At 51.4% G+C, this 20,514-nt stretch overlaps 1 non-coding gene across 1 annotated transcript; it reads left to right on the top strand.

Moving 5' to 3' along the window:
- Positions 1 to 19,982: 19,982 nt before the first annotated feature.
- Positions 19,983 to 20,055, top strand: TRNAR-CCU (transfer RNA arginine (anticodon CCU)). Its single transcript has one exon. It is a non-coding gene; the product is annotated as a tRNA-Arg (tRNA).
- The last annotated feature ends 459 nt before the right edge of the window (positions 20,056 to 20,514 follow it).

Raw genomic sequence — 20,514 nt, 5'->3', positions numbered from 1 at the left:
TAGGCCATATCCCAAGAGTGCAGCTCACTCTGCAATCTGCCCACCACAGCCCCCGGGTTCAAGGGGCTCCTGTTGGCTGGGTCAATTTCCACTGAAGTCAAGGGTGTGACCAGGTCTCCACATCCATGCTGATAACCCTGCTTGATTATCTCCTTCCAATGGTAGGTGAAGCAGGTGGTGAAAAGAGTCCCAGGGAACAGACATCAGTTTTCTTGAGTTACAGGGTGACTTAACGGGAGTGCTGGGATTAGAAGCCAGTTCTGATTCTCAGCGCAGGGGTCTGTATTCCTGACTCTGTGGCCAAGTTAGTCACTCTACCTTTTGGGGGCTCAGAACAAGGCCTCTAGTGGGGAGTGGGGGGACTGGATGCCTCTTCTCCTGGCCAATCTGTGTTCTGCAGGAGTCCCAGGTCCTCTCTGACTGAACCTGTTCTTGCAAACTAAGTGGGGGTTGAGTGGGACACAGAGCAGTCTCTGGGGAGACAGTCTGGCAGGCTCCTGCTCTCCTGTCTGTCATGAAACCTGCTGTCCACGTGATGAACAACATCCTGATCTTTCCAGGCTAGGGGAGGAGGGAGAGGTCAATGTCTATTCCAGAGCATGACTGTATTGGACAGGCCAGCCAAAGCATTCAACACATCAAAGGAAACTTTCCAAGAGAGTCACCATTCCTACAGCTCTGCTGAGGGCAGCCTCCACCCCTACTGGGTCCTACTCCAGCCCTGTGGGGTAGTCTGAACTCAAGGTCCTACAAGCCAAGGGTTGTAGATCTCTGGACATCCCAGGAGCTTCAAGGTGGCCTGGGGCAGACGCTCTGGCTGACCAGGGACCCAGGTTAACCTACCTGCGTCATTTGGATGCTCCCCTTCTTAGCAATTTGAACTACAGTTGCAGAGAGAGAGAGCCAGGAAGCAAGGACAAATGAGCTGCTGAGCAGCCTTGGAGGCAACACTCTAACCTGGCATCTTGCAGCTCCTGCTGCCTCGGGGCTACAAGACACCCCAGGCAGTCAGAGAGGCCCCCAGATCCAAAGAGCCCTCCAGGCCCCACTGTGTTCCAGTATCCACCATGTATGAACATACAAAGAATATCCCAACTGCCTTATTCCCAGGCATCTCCTCACAACACAGCCGGTCACCCGAGGCAGCCTGAGTGAATCTCTGTCACCAAATGGCCCAGAGACACGCTTGAGGGGAGGTGCATCTTGGAGGCAAAGTGGGGTACCGCTGCACCTCCCCGCACAGAGAACCCCTCCACTCCCCACCGTGAAGGGCAGGGAAGTGTTCCATTAGGAGACCCCGGATGACGCAGAGCTGAGAGTCTAGGGAAGCACCGCAGCCAGGATGGGGCTGGGCCACGGATAGAGCCAGTCACAGGACTGCATGTGCGTGGAGGGGGCTGGCGGCTGCCACATTTTCACTGGCTGGGGCAGAGCCCCTTCCCCACTCACAGTCCCTGGTTTATTGTTGTTTGCTGAGTAGCAGATGCTGCCATGGGCCCAGATTGTGACTTTGACCCAGGTGGGTTTCTTCCTTCCATCACCTGCCCCCCATACTCCCAGCTTGCCAGACAGACTCTGCACTGCCCTCCAGAGTAGAAGAAAAGCAGGAAGGATGCTCTGCCAGGGCCTCCCTCCTCGGAGCTGGGTGGAGTGGGGCATCTCCAGACTGACATTGCCCAGGTTTCTCTCGGCCTAGGTCTGCAGAGATATCACCATCAGCATCACTGTCCATCCCAAGGCAGGCCTTCGGCTGAGGGATGGTGAGCAGACCTGCAGTGTTCAGTTCAGCAAACATCTCCTGAGCTGAGCTATGTGGGGCACGTGGAGGTGAGCAAGACCCAGTTCTGGCTCTGAGAAGTTACAACCCGGCAGGGAGATGTAGAATTTACACAGAGAACGGTAACTCAGGGCAGAATACGATCAAAGCCATGAGAGCCCCTCCAAGTGATCCAGAGACTAAGGACAAGTGAGCTGATATCCCTGGGGACAGAGAGGCCTGCATGGAGGAGTGAGCATTTGACCCTGGCCTTGGGGACCGGGTGGACTTTGACATGGAGAGAGAGATGGAAATAGTGGGGCCGGGGCAGGAGATTCCCAAAAGAAGAACTGTCAGTCATTGCGTTACCAGCGATTAACGTCAGCTGCTGTGCCAGGCACTGTACCAGGAGTTGCTGGGGGAACAGAGTGCCACATGTCCCTGCCGTGGTCCAGGGGGGAGTCAGACAAGTAGATGACGGCTGAAGCCCAGTGGGACAAGAGCTGTGGGTGAGAAGGGCAAGGGTGAGGGGATCCCAGATCATGTAGCCTTGGTGCAAGTCCTGCTGGAAATTCAGCCTAGAGAAAGGGAAGCGGAGACACACCACGTTCACCCCCACCCTTCCTCTAGCCACCACCACTCGACTGACCTCGAATCTCAAGGCTTTAGAAACCTACTTTTCGGCTTTGGTCAGAGGCTGATGATGTGGAGGAAAAGAGCACACATGCCAACCTTTTGGGGGCTGGTGCACTCGATGTCACTGTTTCCCCGCTGACCTTTGACTGGCTTCCCCCAAAGATGTCACCAGGGGGTGTATATATATTGAGGAGTGTGGGTTCACTCACTGTTGCAAAAAAAAAAAAAACCACCCACAGGAGGGTCAGGACGAGAAATAGAGCACGTCATTTCTCCAGCACATTCTAGGTATCATCTCTTGTCATCTTCACAACAGCCTATGGAGTGAGCTTTATGACCTGGTTTTGCAGATGAGGCCCTGCAGCTCAGGGAGTGAAAGGCATATGCAGATGAAGGACAGGCGGCTCACAAGGGCTAAGGCCAGGCCTGTTCTCTCCAAAGCTTGCTCTTTGGTCTGGTTCCTATTTGATAGGTACAACTGGGTGTGTCCACCAAGGTCAGTGTGCGGTTGCCTGTTTATCACCTTTGCGGTCAACGGGAACAAAGGCCAAGTGTGGATACCTCGGGTCAGGGTGCTGTGGGAGAGGCAGCCCCCCCGCCCCGGGTCAGGGTGCTGTGGGAGAGGCAGCCCCCCCGCTCCGGCCCGTGCTGCGGGAGAGTGTGCTGTGTGAGCCAAGTCACTGTCCTGAGGTCTGCGCACAGCACAAAGAGACAGAGTCCTTGGGGGACATGTGTCCAAATCCCAGGCACACCCCCCTTCCAAGCCGGAGAGAGCAAAGGTGAGAGAAGCCCAGGGTGCAATGAAGCAGAGAGAAAGGACCTCTCTGCGACCTCTGGGAAGAAGGGGAAGGCTGAGCCGTCTCGAAAGACCCTCCCTGCTCCCCCCCACCTACACTTAGGTGCACTCGGAGCCCGCCAAGCCCGCTCCGCCCAGCGGTCTCAGCGTTTGCGCTCGGAGTTCCCAGGCCCCGCGCGCAGCCTCCCAGCCTCCGCCCCAAGGCTAAGCCCTTGCTATTTTGATCCGGAGGAGCGATCTCCTCACCCTCGCAGAGGCTGAGTCAACGGCCCAGTCACGGGAGGACGGAGAGCTTAGTAAAGAGCCTCTGAAGCTGGGTGCTCACGTTTCTGTGTGCCGGGCCCCGCCGAGAGCGGGAACGAGGTGACGCTCAGAAAAGTCGGTCGCTCCCCAGCACAAAAGATTCCAGAGCCTGTGACAAGCACCCCGGCCCCCAGTGCTTCCGTCCGAAATCAGTTGTCTCCCGATGCCAGAGGGTACGGGGGCGCCGACCTGTGGCTTGGCGGCGGGCTGGACCCCTGCAGGTTTCCTCCTGCCCGCGGGGTCCGGGCGCGGCCGGGGGAGAAGGAGCAGGGGTGCGCCTGCTGCCTGAGAGAGGAGCCCCTCCCGCTCGGGTCTGCATAGGTGGGTGGGGATGGGCGTGTGGAGGGAGGTCCCCCGCCGGCAGGCCGCGCGGGGTCGCAAGGTGCGGGGAGGGAGTTCGTCCTTCAAACCCCGCAGGGCAGGAGGCCCTGACCTGGACCTACCCTTCTGCCCCGGGGCTCTGGCCGCACACCCCAGCAAGTCCCTGAAAGAGCCCGAATGCGGGGAGCGCCTGCCCGAGACAGACAGACCCAGGTGTGCTGTGCACGCGTGTGTGTGTGTGCGCGCGCGCGCGCGCGCGCGGGCGTGCAAGGAGAGAGGGTCTCGGCGTCCCCCGCACCCTCTCCGGGATTCTAAATTTTGCCATCCTTTGTTCTCAAAATAGTCGGCGAGCGCGCTCGGCGCTGCCCTCGGAACGGGTGGGGACTGCAGCGCACTCGCTCGCGCGCGCAGAGTTAGCTGCAGGGTTACAAACAGTCTCTCCCTGCTCCCCCGGCCTGAATTAATGTGTTACTATTTTGGGCGCGCCAGTGTTTCCAGGGGAAACCTAATGACGCAATGACGTCAATGCAGGTCAGCAGCGGACTCTCCGCGAGGGCGGGCGGGCTCCCGGCTTTCAGGCTCCGAGCAGTCTGCGGGCGGCAGGTCGCCGACGAGGCGGCGCAGGCGGCGGGCGCGGGGGCCAGGGAACCCCGGCCAGGACCAGGGACCAGAGGGCGCTCGCTCCTCGCGCCCGCACCCGGGTAACTTCCCGCCGCCCGGGACGGAGTTTCTTTGCTGCCCACGGACAGGAGGCGGCTTGGAGGGCAAGCGGGGTAACCCGCACTCCCACCACACCTGTATCCAGGGGGAGCCAGAGGAGCCTGCAGGTCCGGACTCGCTGAGCGAGCTCCACGCGGGGCCTCCCACGCAAGGTACGCGCAGGTCCTCAGGGTGTCCCCAGCATGGGGGAGGGAGACTCTCGCGCTCACTCCCGTCCACACTTCTCTAGTCCATAACTGGGAGTCTGGGAAAAGGAGAAGAGGTGTCGGAGACCTAGCCCCTCCTCCTGTCTCCCCCACCTCTCTGAGCGCAGGAGCCGCCTCTCTGCTCCTCTCCGGCACCTTCTCGGGTCTCAAGCTAGAACTGGGGCTTCCCAGTGGCTGTGCCTCCCTTGGAGGTGCGTCTGAGGCCGGGAAGCTAGGTGGGGAGGGACGTCCAGGCCAGACTTGCGGATGTGAGACTGGAGCGGGAGCCTCAGCAGCCTGGAGGGGGAGCCGGTGCCCGTGTGCAGGGCGCGTGTATGGGACTGCTTGAGTGTGCCTGCTGTGTGTGTGTTCTGGAGCACGCCGTGTGTCCATGGGGTGTGTACCTCTGCTCTCACGGAAGTCTGCTGTGCGGGTGTGTCAGTGCCGTAGGTGTGAGAACGCCTCATCCACCCCTCCTTGACCTGTAGCTGGGGTACCTTCCAGGAGTGTAGGGGGGCGGCGAGGGACCAGCCCGGGTCCAGGGTCTTTTCCCTGCTCATCTGCCACAGCTGGCCCAGATTGCACCCTACCCCCAGCCAGGCCATGACCCGCTTTCACCAGAGCTGGCTGTAGCTTCGGCCAGAGGCACACTTCTCAAAGCTCAACCTGCCTTCTCGCTCGAACTCATTTGTGCCCTTCTCTCCTTGGAGCGTGAGTAGAAGGGGGAGTTCATTTCCATCCACCCCTTCTCACTGGGGCAAGGCTCAGGCTCGCTAACTGCCCTCCACCGGCGCCGCAGCAGCCCTCGTTTTCAGCACCAGAGTGCGGACAGCTCCACGCCCGCCCTTGCGCCGCCTCTTTCCTCCCAGCACTGAGGGCCCGGCCTGGGAGTGAGCACCCCCTGCCCGGGCCTCTCTGGCTTCTAACTAACTCCTGAACCCGACCCTAAACCCTCCTACCTTACCGCCCTCAACACACACAGAAGTCTGGCCCTTGCCTCCCTATCCCAGACCCCTATCCGGAAGCTTGAAGGGGTAAAACCAACCTGCAAAACCTCCGAAGCTGACTGCCAGGCATCACGGCGTTGTGGCCTGGCTTCCTCCAAGGGGTAGTGACTCTGAACAGAGGCTGCTAAGGCCCTGCCACAAGTTCCCCTTTCCCAGCTCCGTTTAGTAAAAGTAAATAAAGCCAGATTCCTTCCCCCAAAAGGCAAGCCAGCCTTCAGAAGGCACTGGCAGGGTCCAGGGCTTTCGGGATTCTCAAAACACAATTCATGGCCCCTAGTATCCCTTTCCAGACATCCTGACAGCCCCGTCCATTCCTCCTTTCCTAAAACTAGGCCTCACCTAGCGGAGGGGCAGTGGGGATCCTCTCTACCTCCCCCAGCAGTCACAGAGGGTTCAGTCATGGCTTTGGGGCTCTGGAAGGAGTGAAGTCTGTGTGAGTTCTCACCAGAGCTGTGCTCCAGACTGCCCAAGAGACCCCCAAAGTAATTTTTGTGGTGGCAGAGCTCTGTGTAGACCACATTCATTGGACTGTGGCCACACAGAGACCTCTGAGATAGCCCCCACCCCTCCCCACCCTCCACGTGGAATCCAGGACACAGCAAATCTACCTGTGGCTCTCCCCACTCGTGGTTTCCTTTGGCTGATGAAAGCACCAGAGATGGTGCTGGAATATCGTCTCAGACACCTCTCTCCACCTTGCTCACGCGTCTCCTGTCTGTCATCCCAACTCCTCCAGGAAGAGCAGATTCAGGGATGGAGGAAGGAAGCCAAGGAGCAGTCACCTCTCTCCATCCTGCCCCGCCTTATTTCAGAGACCTTTGGCAAGCTGGGGACCGTGAACCTCTTTCTCTACCTGGAAGTCAGAACATTTTTCCTCCTCAGATATTCTCCTCTCTCAGGTAGCAGAGATTAGGCCAACCTTGTCATATCTGACCCAGGGGCAGATCCAGGTGTTGTCTTTGTCCTACTGAGCCTATAGCACTAGAGGGGGTCTGGGCTTAGAGAGGAGAGTGCCTCTTTACAGAAGCTCTGGGACCTGGAGTGAGGTGTGCACACTGTCAGCAGGAAATGGCTTTTTCTCTGAAGAAGCCATTGTTCTGCTTGCTTCTGAGCTAGCAGAGTGAGGAGAGAAAAGATCCCCAGGCTAGGGACAAGAGAAGGAGAGACAGTCACTCCAGTCCAGTGGCACTTCCTTCTCACAGGGTGGAAACCTAAGCCCAGCTCCAACGGCATCCTGAGTTTCCACGGGTCTCAAGGGGAGTCAGGAAATGGCTGTTCTTCCAGAGGAATTAATTTTTATGACAGAGCTGTGTGTGCTTAGGGAGGTGGCAGTGTGGGCAAAACATGCAAACAGCAAGGGGGTGTGGCTTCCACAAAAGGACAGTGATCCCTACCCTGCACCCCAGGACCTTTGCAGCTAAAATTTGGTCCTCTGGGAGTAGCAAATTGACCACCATCTGCCTAGCCCCACTCCTGGCTACCTTCCATGCTGCCCTGGCTCCCTGGCTCCCTGGCTTCCTTCTGTGCTCAGTTAGGTAACATCTGGCTGTGGCCTCAGGGGAAGGCTGGCCACGGTCAGGCAGATAGAGGGATGTTGGCCCCATGGGTCTGAGCCTGGCTTGTCCTCTTCTGTGCACAGTAGGGACCTGGAGAGGAGAGCCAGGGAAGGTGAGGGGCCCTACCCTGCAGGAAGCCTGCATGTGACATTGCACTGGGTGTGGGGGACAGCCCAGGTCTCTGATATTGTCCTCGCCCGACCACAGGCATGATGGGCCAGAGGGGCTTCTGATTCTACTCCCCTGGGTCAGGTGCTCTGCAGCGAGCTGGACTGACTCAGCACCATTCCCCACACAAGGGCCCCAATTCTCCTTTTGGCCCCATGCTGATTGTTGAAGCAAGTCTTTATGACGAGCCGCCTTTTCTCCATCTGCATGATGGGGATTAGCTGAAGCAGAGGTGGTCCCCACAGCTTGAGGGTCGACTTGTTCTGAGGGTGACTTGTTCTGCGGGTGCAGTAGCATCTGAAATCAGAGATAGCCAGCTCCTAAAATATCTGGGTTCCTGAGAGGCTCAGGGTGCCTTGGGGCATGGGAAAAGCTGCCCCACATCCGCTGGTAACTTTCCTGCCTCCTGGCCGTGGTCAGCCTCTCCCTATGGATGGACGCCCAGGTCCCATCATAGGCAGCGAGAAATCAGGGACTCACTGCTATTAGAGAGGTACCCACGGGAAGCGTGTGTGAGGAAATGGCTGGCCAAAGTCACACAGCTCTAACCCTCAGCTCAGAGCTCTAGCTGGCAACCCCCAAACAAAGACAGAAGAGCTAAATGGAAATAGTCCTAAAGTCTAGTCTCAGGGCCAAGAAGCTCGGAGTATTCCCTTCCGTAAGGAATCACGTAGAAGCCTTCCGATCACCTCACTATCCATCAGTGGGACCTCTGGGCCCGGTAGGGACTGAGACAAGGTCCAAGTGAGCTGGGACAAAGTCACTGTGTTCTCCTCACTATGCGGAGCTTCCCAGGAAACATGGATCTCATGCCCAAGGCCAACCTTTGGATTCTGCAGCCCTCAGAAGCGAGACCAGGAGGGTGTCTCCTCAGCAAAGGGGAGCAACCCCCAGGCACAGTGCTTTGGCTTCGCCAGAGGCTGCAGGTCACAGGGTTGGCACTGACAGTGGGTTGGGGGGCAGGGATTAAACCCCATCTCTCCTGTCTGTGTGACCTTGAACTAGTAATTTCTCTACACAGCGAGAAAACAGAGATAAAGCATCTGCCCCAGCCCCTCACAGGCACTAGTTAGTCTGATGAGTAGAGTGAAGACGACTGTGTCGGGGGGGTGGAGGGCTATTGACCCTAAGAGCCTGAGAAGACCCCAGAATGCTGTCTCCCCACATGCTGTCTGGCCAAGTTCTGTTGTCAGGCTCTCAGCCTCTCTCTGTGCCTAGAAGCCAAGTACCGCATTCGGGAAGACAAGGAAATACAAATGCGCTAAATATCATGAGCTGGTCAGACATACAACACCTGACGGTGGACCGATGAGACTGGCAGCAGTTTGTTAGTCACATACACTCACAGCCTGGGGAGGGGTGCGGGGGGACACCGCATGCCTTGCAGGGTCCCGTGGCAGCCACACCGGGGTTGCACTCAGGAACTGCCCTTGGGAGCAGAGCAAACCAGCAGGGGCTGCGTAGTACAGGCTCTGCAGTGATAAGAGGGTGGGTGCCCCCTGATTCTTGTGGGAGGTTGTGATTGGCTCATTTGAATAATTTCTTGGGCTGGCAGGGAAGTGAAACCCATTAGCTGAAGACTGGGGAGGGTGCAACTGGGGGAACTAGCTGGATGGGGAGCCTTTCCAGCTGGATGGGGGGCATATCTAGAAGGAGCAGGGAACCCACAGTTAGGCTTTGGGGACACAAAGATGTCAGGGCAGCCCTTGAAATTTTAGGCCTTATAATACAACAACTGAGGTCCTGTGCCCCATCTCATTTCATCTGCACGACACCCAGTAAGAGAGTTACATTTCACAGATGAGGAAACTGAGGCTGGGTAACTAGCCAAGACCATCAGATCAAGCTTTGTGCCCCGGTCTCCTGACTCCATAGCTTATGCTCTCCTTGTGCTATCCATCAGTGAGAACATCTACAAACTACAGCTACTTCTCAGACACAGTTTGTGGGCCTGGCCCAGGCAGCCCCGCCATCTCCAGATGCCCCAGGAAAACCCTTTCCATTTTCAGGACAGGATTCTCTGCAGCTTTGCTTCTGGTTGGGTTGTAACCAGGGAGAACCAAAAGCCCTCTATGGCTCCTCTTGATCCTAGACTGTGGAGCCGGGGAGGGGATTTGCACATTAAGACATTGGCATTTCTATTCTGATGGTCAGGCTGGGGACAAGGTGTGGGGTTGAGCTGACCACACTGAGGGGGAGACCTGGCTGTCAGCCCAGCTCCTCACCCACTGTGTGGCTTTCGTCAAACTTGTCCTTCTCTGGGCTCAGACTTCTCAGCAGGAACCAGAGGGTGCTGGCTGAACTTGAAGGCTCTTTCAGTTTTGTTGTGCTGCGAACCTCAAAGACTCTTAACCGTGGAATGCAAAGCTCCATCCTTGCAGGTAGAGACATTTTTTTTTAAAGTTATCTTTTTACATTAAATTTACTTATTTAGTTAGTTAGTTATTCTTTGGCTGCATTGGGTCTTCGTTGCTGCGCGCAGGCTTTCTCTAGTTGCGGCGAGCGGGGGCTACTCTTCGTTGCAGTGCCCGGGCTTCGCACTGCGGTGGCTTCTCTTGTTGCAGAGCACGGGCTCTAGGCACGTGGGCTCAGTAGCTGTGGCTCGCGGGCTCTAGAGCGCAGGCCCAGTAGTTGTGGTGCACAGGCTTAGTTGCTCCGCGGCATGTGGGATCTTCCCGGACCAGGGCTCGAACCCGTGTTCCCTACATTGGCAGGCGGATTCTCACCCTCTGCGCCACCAGGGAAGTCCCAGGTAGAAGCGTTTGAAGGCAGGTGGCAGGAGGGCATTTTTGTTCCCTTAGAGTTGGGGAGAGTGACGGTGACTTAGTTCCTTGGGGTGAATAGATGCTGGGATGCTGGGAGTCAAGACCCTCCCCGAGTCCTTAGCCCAGCCAGGGTCTCATGTGCCTCAGGGAATTGGCTGGGCTTCTTCCGGAAGAGGCCTATTTCCGGAAGATGCTCTAGGGACAGAAGAGTTTGTGTAATTTAGTTTTTGAGAAAACCAATAAAGTAAGCTGTCTGGTTATAAGAAACCGGAAGCCTCCAGCCCAGACCCAGCTCAGCCAGACAGGCCTTCCCATCCAGGCCTGTCTCACAGGAGTACTTGCTGTTCCTTTCAACTCCCCCTTCCTTTCCTGGAGGGTTGCTGGATTTATCAAATAAATATGCAGGATGCCCAGTTAAATTCTGATTTCAGATAAATCCAGGCAATTTCAAGATTCCCTGGAACCGAGGACCCAGAGCCTGTACCTAGCCCTTCTCCACACCTTGATGCTCTGGGTTTTCTGTGGCTTCCAGAGACAGGAGCGTGCCAGCTCAGTCCAGGGCCTTTGTATATGTGTATGTGATGCTGATAAAATAGAAAGTAATAATAACAGCAGCCAGGGAAGCTGAGCCCAAGCTCAGGCAGCCAGAGGTGGGACGTGCCGGTAGGATGCCAGTCTTGAACCTACTTTTTCTGTTCCTTTTGTACCCTTCTTGCAGCAGCTGCATAGATTTTCAGAGACAGCTCATCAGAGAGGAGCTCGGTGCAAACCCGCAGGCTCCTTGCTTTGGGTCAGGTGGCAGCGCTGCGGTGTGTGCAGAGAACAGCGGGTGCGCCCTGTCACTGCGCGGGGCCAACCAGCCCACTGTGCAGCATCCAGGCTGCAGGCCAGAATGCTTTGCAGGGCTTGTGTTTGATTCCGCCTCTCAGTCTGCCTGCGAGTGCAGGTCCTTGTGACGTCCCCTCCGGTGGCCTGGGCTGCTACCAAACCATCTGCTTCCTAGCTGGGCCTGACAGAGACTTCCCTCGGCGATGGGCCTCGGAAGCCAAGCTGATAGGTGAGGACGCAAGTGGTGACCACATATTAGAGACGTGCAGACGGGCTCCTGCATGGGCAGCTTTCCCAATTCCATTCCCCATTCCATTCCAGAAGACTTAAAATTAAAACTTGGGGTAAGGAGGGCGTGTATTTTTAATCATACTTCAGGGATGAGGCAAATTAACCTCTCCAAAATTCTACATAACTGGAGAGCCAAGACTGGGGTCTGATTTCACACCTGTTCTGTATCCTGGACACTTTATCCCTCAAGCCTGCAGCCATTCCTCAGAGCCAGAGCCTGAAAACAATGAATCGCAATACTGACTGCTTATCAGAATCACCCGGGGGCTTTAAAAACATTCAGGTCCAAACCCCAGAGATTCTGATTTAATTGATCTGGGTGGGGCCCAGGCTTCAGTAGGTGACTAAAAGCTCCCCAGATGATTCTAATGAGCACCCAGGGCTGTGATTCATCACAGGCAAAGTCAGAGGTGGCACAGGGTAGGAGTTCCCCAACTTTTCTGCACATAGAATCACCTGGGAATCTTTAATAATACGGCCATCTGGCTCTCTTCCCCAGGCATTCTGGTCTAGTGTGGCATGCACCCTGGGCATTAGGAGTTTTTAAAGCTCTCCAGGTGATTCGAATATTCAACGAGTTTGGAAACCATTGGCAACCTGGCTTCTCTGAGTGTGGTCTGTCGACAGCAGCATCAGAATCACCTAGGAGCATTGTTAGAAATGCAGGGTTGGACTTCCCTGGTGGCGCAGTGGTTAAGAATCTGCCTGCCAATGCAGGGGACAAAGGTTCGAGCCCTGATCCGGGAAGATCCCACATGCCGCGGAGCAACTAAGCCCATGCGCCACAACTACTGAGCCTGCGCTCTAGAGCCCACGAGCCACAACTACTGAAGCCCGCCGGCCACAACTACTGAAGTCCGTGCGCCTAGAGCCTGTGCTCCGCAACAAGAAAAGCCACTGCAATGAGAAGTCCGGACGCCTCAACGAAGAGTAGCCCCTGCTCGCTGCAACTAGAGAAAGCCCGCGAGCAGCAACAAAGAACCAACACAGCCAAAAATAAATAAATAGATAGATAGATAAATGAATTTATTTAAAAAAAAAAGAAATGCAGGATTTCAGGCCCCCCTCTGGACCTGCTGAATCAGAATCTGCATTTAACAAGATTTCCAGGTAATTTGTATGCACGTTCAAAGTTGCCTAGGGAATGATGAAGAGGCAGACGAGGGCATAATTTTTTTAATCAACCCATCTGCTCATTCATTTCTTCAGTCATTATACTGATAATCACAGAGTGCTGGCTGTGTGTTAGCACTGTACCAGGCGCTGTTTATTCAAAGATGAATAAGGCTAGGGGTGCAGTGAGAACAAAACCGTCAGAACACGAGGGTGATGCCAGCATCTAAAGTAGCAGAAAGGACGTACTGTGTGAGAGAGAACAAGGACTGGTGCCCTTTACTCTCTGGAGAGCAAAGCGTCCGTCCTACAGGGCAGGTGTGTTCAAGGGTTATGGAGGCTCAGGATGGCTGCTGTAAAGGTGGGTGGGCAGGATGGAGAAGGGGTTCTGTGCCCTCCAAGGAGCCTCAGCTTTAGCTGTGGACAATGAGGTCCCTATGGAGGCCGTAGGTAAGACAGAGGAGAATGTCCTGACTCGGATGGGTCTTCTAAAGAGAGCTGTGAAAGATTAAGTGGAAGGACTGGAATGGAAGGAATCTGGTGGCCATGGAGACCAACTGGGACACTTAGAAAGAGGTCCAATGATGAGGGGGTGGCCGAAGGGATGGAGAAGAGAGCCAGGTTTGGGAGAGTGCTCTGAGGGAGGATCGGTAGGGCTTAGGGACGTATTGCATGCTGGCTGGAAGGGAGAGAAGTTGAACATGACTCCCGGGTGTGCAGTTTAGGCAACGAGGTGGAGGTGGCACCATTCAGTGGGGTGAAGATCCCAGGAAGCTGAGCAAGTTTGGACAGGTTGAGAGGCAGCTGTGTGTTTGGTTCTGGAGCTAAGGAGAGAGGTTGAGGCTGGCTGGAGATCAGGGAGTCAACAGCATCCAAGGGTTGTTGAAGCCATAGGAGTGGGTGAGATCATTTCAAGATGGAAAGGAAGGGGAGAGGGAGAGACAGAATAGTGGGGCCTTACTATTTAAGGGGAGACGGGAGGAGGAGAAAAGGAGGGGAATGGGAAAGAGGGTGGAGAAGTGGGAAGGAGCCAGTAAAGACAGGCTGGCAAGAATGGGTCAGAAAAGGGAAAAAGAGCATTAAGATAGAGGATGCCTGAAAATCACAAGACATTCAGGAAAAGGAGTCTAGCTCATGGAGTAAAATACTGCAGAGAATTTTGGAAATGAAAATTGAAAGCTGGATTTGGTAATTAGATCATTAGTGACCCAGTGGTCGCAGTGGTGTGTGGGTAGAGGAACCAGATTGTAGTAGGCCTGGGGTATTGAGAAAGAAGACACAGAAAGTGTAGATTCATCTCCAACGTTGGTGGGAAGAGAGAGGGGGAGACAGAGCGGTAGTTTAAAAAAGAAGTAGGGGGCTTCCCTGGTGGCGCAGTGGTTGCGAGTCCGCCTGCCGATGCAGGGGACGCGGGTTCGTGCCCCGGTCCGGGAAGATCCCACGTGCCGCTGAGCGGCTGGGCCCGTGAGCCGTGGCCGCCGAGCCTGCGTGTCCGGAGCCTGTGCTCCGCAACGGGAGAGGCCACAGCGCTGAGAGGCCCGCGTACCGCAAAAAAAAAAAAAAAAAAGTAGGACAAAAGGGTTTCTGTATCCTGTATAGGTTGGAGAAGATGAGCCCATTTCTGAGCTAAGAGGAAAGAGTTAAAATTGGTTAAAGATACAGGGGGAGAGAAGATATAACTATTGTCCAGCTGGGAGGAGGAGGTGAGATTCAGAACAGAAAGAGAGGAATTCATCTTGAAGGGGAGAGGGTTGTTGAAGTAGTCCCTGTCAATGTTCTCTGTGTTCTCTGGCTGGAGCAAGTCATGCGCGGACAGCCAGGAGGAAGCTGTGGGCTGAGCAGCCGCAGGAGCCATGAGAGGTTCCGGGAGCAGGAGAGAAGACGTAGAGCCAGCCAGGTGGGAGATCCCCAGCTGCAGTGACCCCAGCAGCCTGCACTGCGTTGCATTTTTTTTTCCAGCCACAGTGGCCCAGAGGTGAGGAGCATACACGTGCTGTTTTCCTTCAGGTTTGGGGATTGGCTAACCTGAGGGGCAAGTAAACAAGGGCACCCAGGGTTCTGTGAAGAACACCATCGATGCCATCATTTTAGGTCAAGTTTTCCTGCCATTCTCATGAAGGGCAAATGCAAGGGCAACACCCATTCTGTGAGCCTCCTTCATGGGGCTGGGGGCTAATGGGACGGCCAGTACCTTGGCTGAGCCAGATATGTTTGGAAAGAGGAAGCCCCTACAGATGCAGGAGGCAGAGGCAACTCTGTGTCACCCAGCCCCAGTGGCTCTAGAGATGGGAATACCAGACTCATCTGCCCTCCTGCTGACTCTCCAGCTCCTGAGGGAATCAGAGGGTCCTAAAAGGGCTGGAAGGAACCTTAGCAATCACCCAGTCCAATGGTTTGGCAGCAGTGACCCCTGGGGATATTTTGGAAATGCGGGGAGGGGGGAGATTTTTGATTGTCACAATGATTAGAGGAATGCTACTGACAGTATTCATGCACGAGACAGTCCTGCACGGAAAAGACAAGAAAAGGTTGGTCCCACTGTCCATGGCTTTCAAATACCTTGCCAAGCAGCGGAAAGCTGTCCACAATTATCTTTAAACTCTGGCCTACATATAAACATAGTTGAGTTTGCTAGGAATGTTTCTGCATATAAATCAAGGAAGGTTGTACTTTAGAACGTCGCTAAGAGCTGTGTATTCGTTTGGAAAATCACCTCTCTGAGAGCAAAGATCCCACAGTCACTGAGCCACTGAAATAACATACCTGTGTCCATCTGCATCTGCACCTGTCACCTTCATGTTGCTTCTACACATAGATGCAAGCACCTCACAGTTTCATCCTATTATGCATTACCATGCTTGAGCATTTACATGCTGAAACACAAATTCCTATATTATAATTGTGTCATTTTAATTTTTATATGTCAGTTAGGGAATTGTATGGATTTTTTATTGAATGAAAGATTCTTTAAATTCTATAGTGCTTTACAATTTTCAAAAGTTTCACACACATGCTTTCATGTAATCCCATAATAACCCTTTTTTCCCCACCCCAATATTACCCCTCCCCCTTTTCCCTCTCCCCGGTGGTAACCACTAGTTTGTTCTCTATACATGAATCTGCTTCTTTTTTGTTATATTCACTAGTTTGTTGTATTTTTTTAGATTCCACATATAAGTGATACCATACAACATTTGTCTTTCCTTGTCTCACTTACTGCACTTAACATAATGCCCTCCAAGTCCATCCACATCGCTGCAAAATTTATTCTTTTTTATGGCTGAGTAATATTCCTGTGTGTGTGTGTGTGTGTGTGTGTGTGTGTGTGTGTGTGTGCATGTGTGTGTATGTACACTACATCTTCTTTATCCATTCATCTGTTGATGGACAGTTAGGTTGCTTCCATACCTTGGCAATTGTAAATAATGCTGCTCTGAATGTTGGTGTGCATGTATCTTTTTGAATTAGTGTTTTTGTTTTTTTCAGATGTATACCCATGAGTGGAATTGCTGGGTCATATGGTAGTTCTATTTTTAGTTTTTTGAGAAACCTTCATACTGCTTTCCACAGTGGCTGCAACAATTTACATTGTATTGATTTTTTAAAAATATTTTTAAAGTAGGTTTTAATCTCTATTATTTTATTTCAGCATAATAAAGAGGATACCATCAACCATTTGCTATAAAAGAGGGTGCTTTAACTCCAGTAGAGTTAGAAAAGAGTCGAGTCTAATCTCTCAACGAGTGAATTCTCTCTACAGCAACTCTAATGGCTAGTTGCTGCTAGGCTCAAGCAGAGCCTCCAGATCTGCTTGACCATTTCCAGGGCAGGGAAATCCCCTCGCCAGTAGTCTGCTCCATCATCAGGCAGCTGGCTGAGCTGAGAAATGAAGAGATGGCTTGCATAGAAGGAGCTGAACCTGTCATTGAATAACTTCCCCCTTCACTAGTTCTACCTCTGTCCTCCGAGGCCACGTGGAAAGTGTCAGTCCTTCTGCGTGAGATCTCTCTGATATTTGTATGTGGCCGGAAACCCCACGTATAGCCCCTCTGGCCCCTGCTCACTGTGTTCTCTTCTCCAGACAGAATGTCTGCAGGCCCCTCATCATTCTGAACATGACAGGATTTTGGTGCCCCTTTGTTATCTTGGCCAAGCAGACACTGTATAAAGCATGAGGGCTTCAGAGAGACCAGCAGGTTCCATTCTGTCCAGCGGGTACTTTACAGACTGCTGACCTATGCCATTCACTGTGCTCAGCTCTGGGCACACAAAGATGATTGAGAAACAGGTATTGTCCCTGGGAGCTCAGCCCATGGTGCAATAGTCACATGAAATGGCACACAGAACGTACTCTTATCTCCCTTCTCTCCCAAGACCCCTCTAGACTTATAGGAAGGGGATATTCTTTTTTAAAGAAAAATACTATGATGAGGAGAGGCCATCAGCAGATAAGAGGTTGCCACAAAATTTTAGAAGAGTAAGAACAGGTGGAGGTATGGAACAGTCACGTAGAAGAATGGAGAAAGAATCGGCTTAGAGAGCTCAGAGAAGGGGATGTGGAAGAGAAGGGACTTATTCACTCCTGAGAGCTGGTGCCCGCAGGGCCGGGAGTGGCAGCCGGCAAGAGTGAGATCTGGTATCGGAGTAGGGAGATTATTTGAAAGTCCACTTATGCAACTGTCATCCTGCACCACCAAACAGATATTTACAGCCAGGGCTCTAACCCTCAGCCACATGATTGGAGGTTTCTTCTCAGGAAAATGGAGTGGCCCCAGAAAACAGACAGGTGAGGGTCCCCACAGAATAGCTGGCCCCCACTGAGAAACCAAAAGCCAAACTCAGCTACTGAGAAAACCCCACCCAAGCACACAGAACTCCCAAATGACATTTCAGTGTCTTATTTTTCAACATACGAATAGATACAGCCAAAGATAATCCACCCCCAAGGAGAGTCTCCAACATAATGAGACTGAGGGAAACACAGAGAAAGAAAACCCCTGAGAAAATCGAAATAGCGAAAGGAACAGAAAAGAATTCACACAAAACAAACACAGCCTCTAATTAATGTCCACAGAGACAGTACCAAAAGGGAAAACTCAGAGGACAAGAAAGTGCTCATGGAAATTAAAACATTTTAAGAGTGCTGCCAAAATCAAATATTCAGTTGAATTAAAGATAAGATTAAGGAAATTTCCTGGAAAGCAGAAGATAAAAATTCAGTAGTGTCGGGCTTCCCTAGTGGCGCAGTGCTTGAGAGTCCGCCTGCCGATGCAGGGGACGCGGGTTCGTGCCCCGGTCCGGGAAGATCCCACATGCCGCGGAGCGGCTGGGCCCGTGAGCCGTGGCCGCTGAGCCTGCGCGTCCGGAGCCTGTGCTCCGCAACGGGAGGGGCCACAACAGTGAGAGGCCCGCATATCACAAAAATAAAAAATAAAAATAAATTCAGTAGTGTTGGAAGATGAAGTTGAGGAAATAGCCCAGAAAGCAGAATACCAAGACAGATGAAAAAGATAACAGAAATGAAAAGAGAATCAATTTGGTAGGTTCACATGAGACTAATAGGAGTTCTAGAAAGAGAGAACAAAGAACATTGAGGGGAGGAAACAATCAAATCAATAATACAAGAAAATTATCAGCTCTGAAGTTTAGAGGTCTTTACAGAGTTCCCAAGTCCATACAGGACAAAGAGTAAAATCAGCAGTGTATGTCAACCTAAAATTTCAGTATATCAGCGACAAAGAGAATAACCCAAAAACGTCCAGCGAGAAAATATCAATATAAAATCCCTGTGAACATTACAGAGGCATGAGAATTCTTAATGGCAACACCAGACTCTAAAATGCAGAGAAACCAGACCTTCCAAATTCAGAGGGAAGGGAATTTCAACCCAGAATTCAATACACGACAAATTATCATCTAGTATAGAATAAAGACTTTCTTTAGATTATATAAGAACTCAACACACCATTTAAGGAAGTTATTAATAACGTACTCCACAAAATAAAGGCGGAAGCCAAGAAATGTGGACAGGAAATTCCAGAAGCTGTGACTCCTATCTGGAGAGCAGCTGGGAGATGTCCCAGGCAGATAGCTGAGCCCAGGGAGCTGACGTCTAGTTGGGAGCCCGAGGAGAAAGGGCTCATGACAGGGGATTTCCCAAAGGTAAAGTACCTGAGGTGCCAGAGCTTCTGAATAAAGCATGGAGAATTGTTTGAAGGAGATCATGGCAAAAATAAAATAGAGACAATTAGAAAGTCCTGGTAAAGCAAAAACCTACACGCACAAAACTTAAACCTTGCACCCTAATTGATTCTGCAATGGCCATGTTTACATTGTCACAATAATATGAACACTAATTAACCAAAGATGATGATACAACAGGAGAGGCAAGGCATGGGCAGTGTAATATAAGTGAACCCTCATCTGTTATATAAGAAGTATAGATGAGGGTGAGCATATTTTCCTATACTTCTGAGCCATTTTTATTTCCTCTTCTGTTTTGTGTTTTGGTTATTTTTCTATTTCTATTTATTTCAAACCAAATTCATCATAGAGCTTACTGATAAAACCAAAGAAGGATTCCCATTAGGGTAAGGAGCAGTTAGATGAAGTATTAACTAAAGCAGTTAAATAAGAGACAGAAATGAAGCACCAAACTAGAAAAGAGGAAGTAAAATTGTATCATTAATGTAAAATGATGGGATTGCATAACTTGAAAACCCAAGAGAATCAATGGAAAAAATTGCAAATAGTAAGAATTCTGTAGGATTGATGATGCAAAAGTAATATGGCAAATTAACAGCATTCCTATATAAAATGAACAGAAGTTTAAAAATACAATGGAGGGGAAAACCAAATGTAATAGCAATAAAGCGTAAGGTCCATTATGAAGAATTCTGAAGCATTGTTGAAGAACACCACAGATGAACTCATCAAATGGAGATGAAAAACTTCTTGGGTTGGAAAATGTTGATCCTAAGTATAACGTTGTTAATTCTTCCTCAATTATGCTTTACGCTTAAATATCTAGATAATACCTAGATAATTTTTTTCTTGAAACCAGACAAGCTTATTCTCAAGTTCATATTGAAAAATAAACATGCTTGAATAGCCAGGAAATTCTTATAAAGAGGAGTCGTGAGAAGTGAGCAGCTCTACCCTATGCGAAAACATAATTAAAATAGAGAGGTACTGGAGAATATTTGGTCATATCAATACAACAGAATAAAGAGCTCAGAAATAGATACAAATTTATATGGGCACTAAAATAAATAGGTCTGGGCACAGCTGGAGACATATCTGGGGAAAAAGTTGACTCCTACTTCTTTACTTCAAAATAATGGAACAAATATATAAAAGGTAAAACTGAAGCCATAAAAGTACTAGAAAAAAATATGGAGCATTAAAATATATATATTTATAAATATATATATAATATGTATATATGATCTTGGAATAGGGGAGGACTGTGTGCTCATGAAGCAATTCAACAAAAGACTGGCTAAATCAACTATTTAAAAATATACATCTGGGGACTTCCCTGGTGGTGCAGTGGTTAAGACTCTGCGCTCCTGATGCAGGGGGCCCAGGTTCGATACCTGGTCAGGGAACTAGATCGCACATGCATGCCACAACTAAGAGTTCGCATGCCACAACTAAGGAGCCCCCTGCTACAACTAAGGAGCCTGCCTGCCGCAACTAAAACCCGACGCAGCCAAATAAATAAATAAATAAATTTTTAAAACAAACAAAAAAACCCCCACTCTTCCCCTTCCCCTTCCTCAAAAAAAAATTTTTATATATACATCTGCATTGGAAAAAAGCACATATAGACAAGATCAAATAACAAATGATAAATTGCTAAAAGATACTTGCAGACATATATGGCAGACAAATGCCTACTTTTTTCTATAGAAAGAATCACTACAAATCAATATAAAAAATGAAAAATCCAATTGAAAAATGGGCAAAGGATGTGAATAAAGTTCAGAGATAAAGAAAAATTCATTGCTCTTGCACAGATTAAAAGATGCTCAGGGCTTCCCTGGTGGCTCAGTGGTTGAGAGTCC

The sequence above is a fragment of the Physeter macrocephalus genome, chromosome 5 (assembly GCF_002837175.3).
Source record: "Physeter macrocephalus isolate SW-GA chromosome 5, ASM283717v5, whole genome shotgun sequence".
In the NCBI taxonomy this organism is placed as follows: domain Eukaryota; kingdom Metazoa; phylum Chordata; class Mammalia; order Artiodactyla; family Physeteridae; genus Physeter; species Physeter macrocephalus.
The sequence above is the reverse complement of the archived record's forward strand: the minus strand, read 5'-3'. Positions and strand labels throughout refer to the sequence as shown.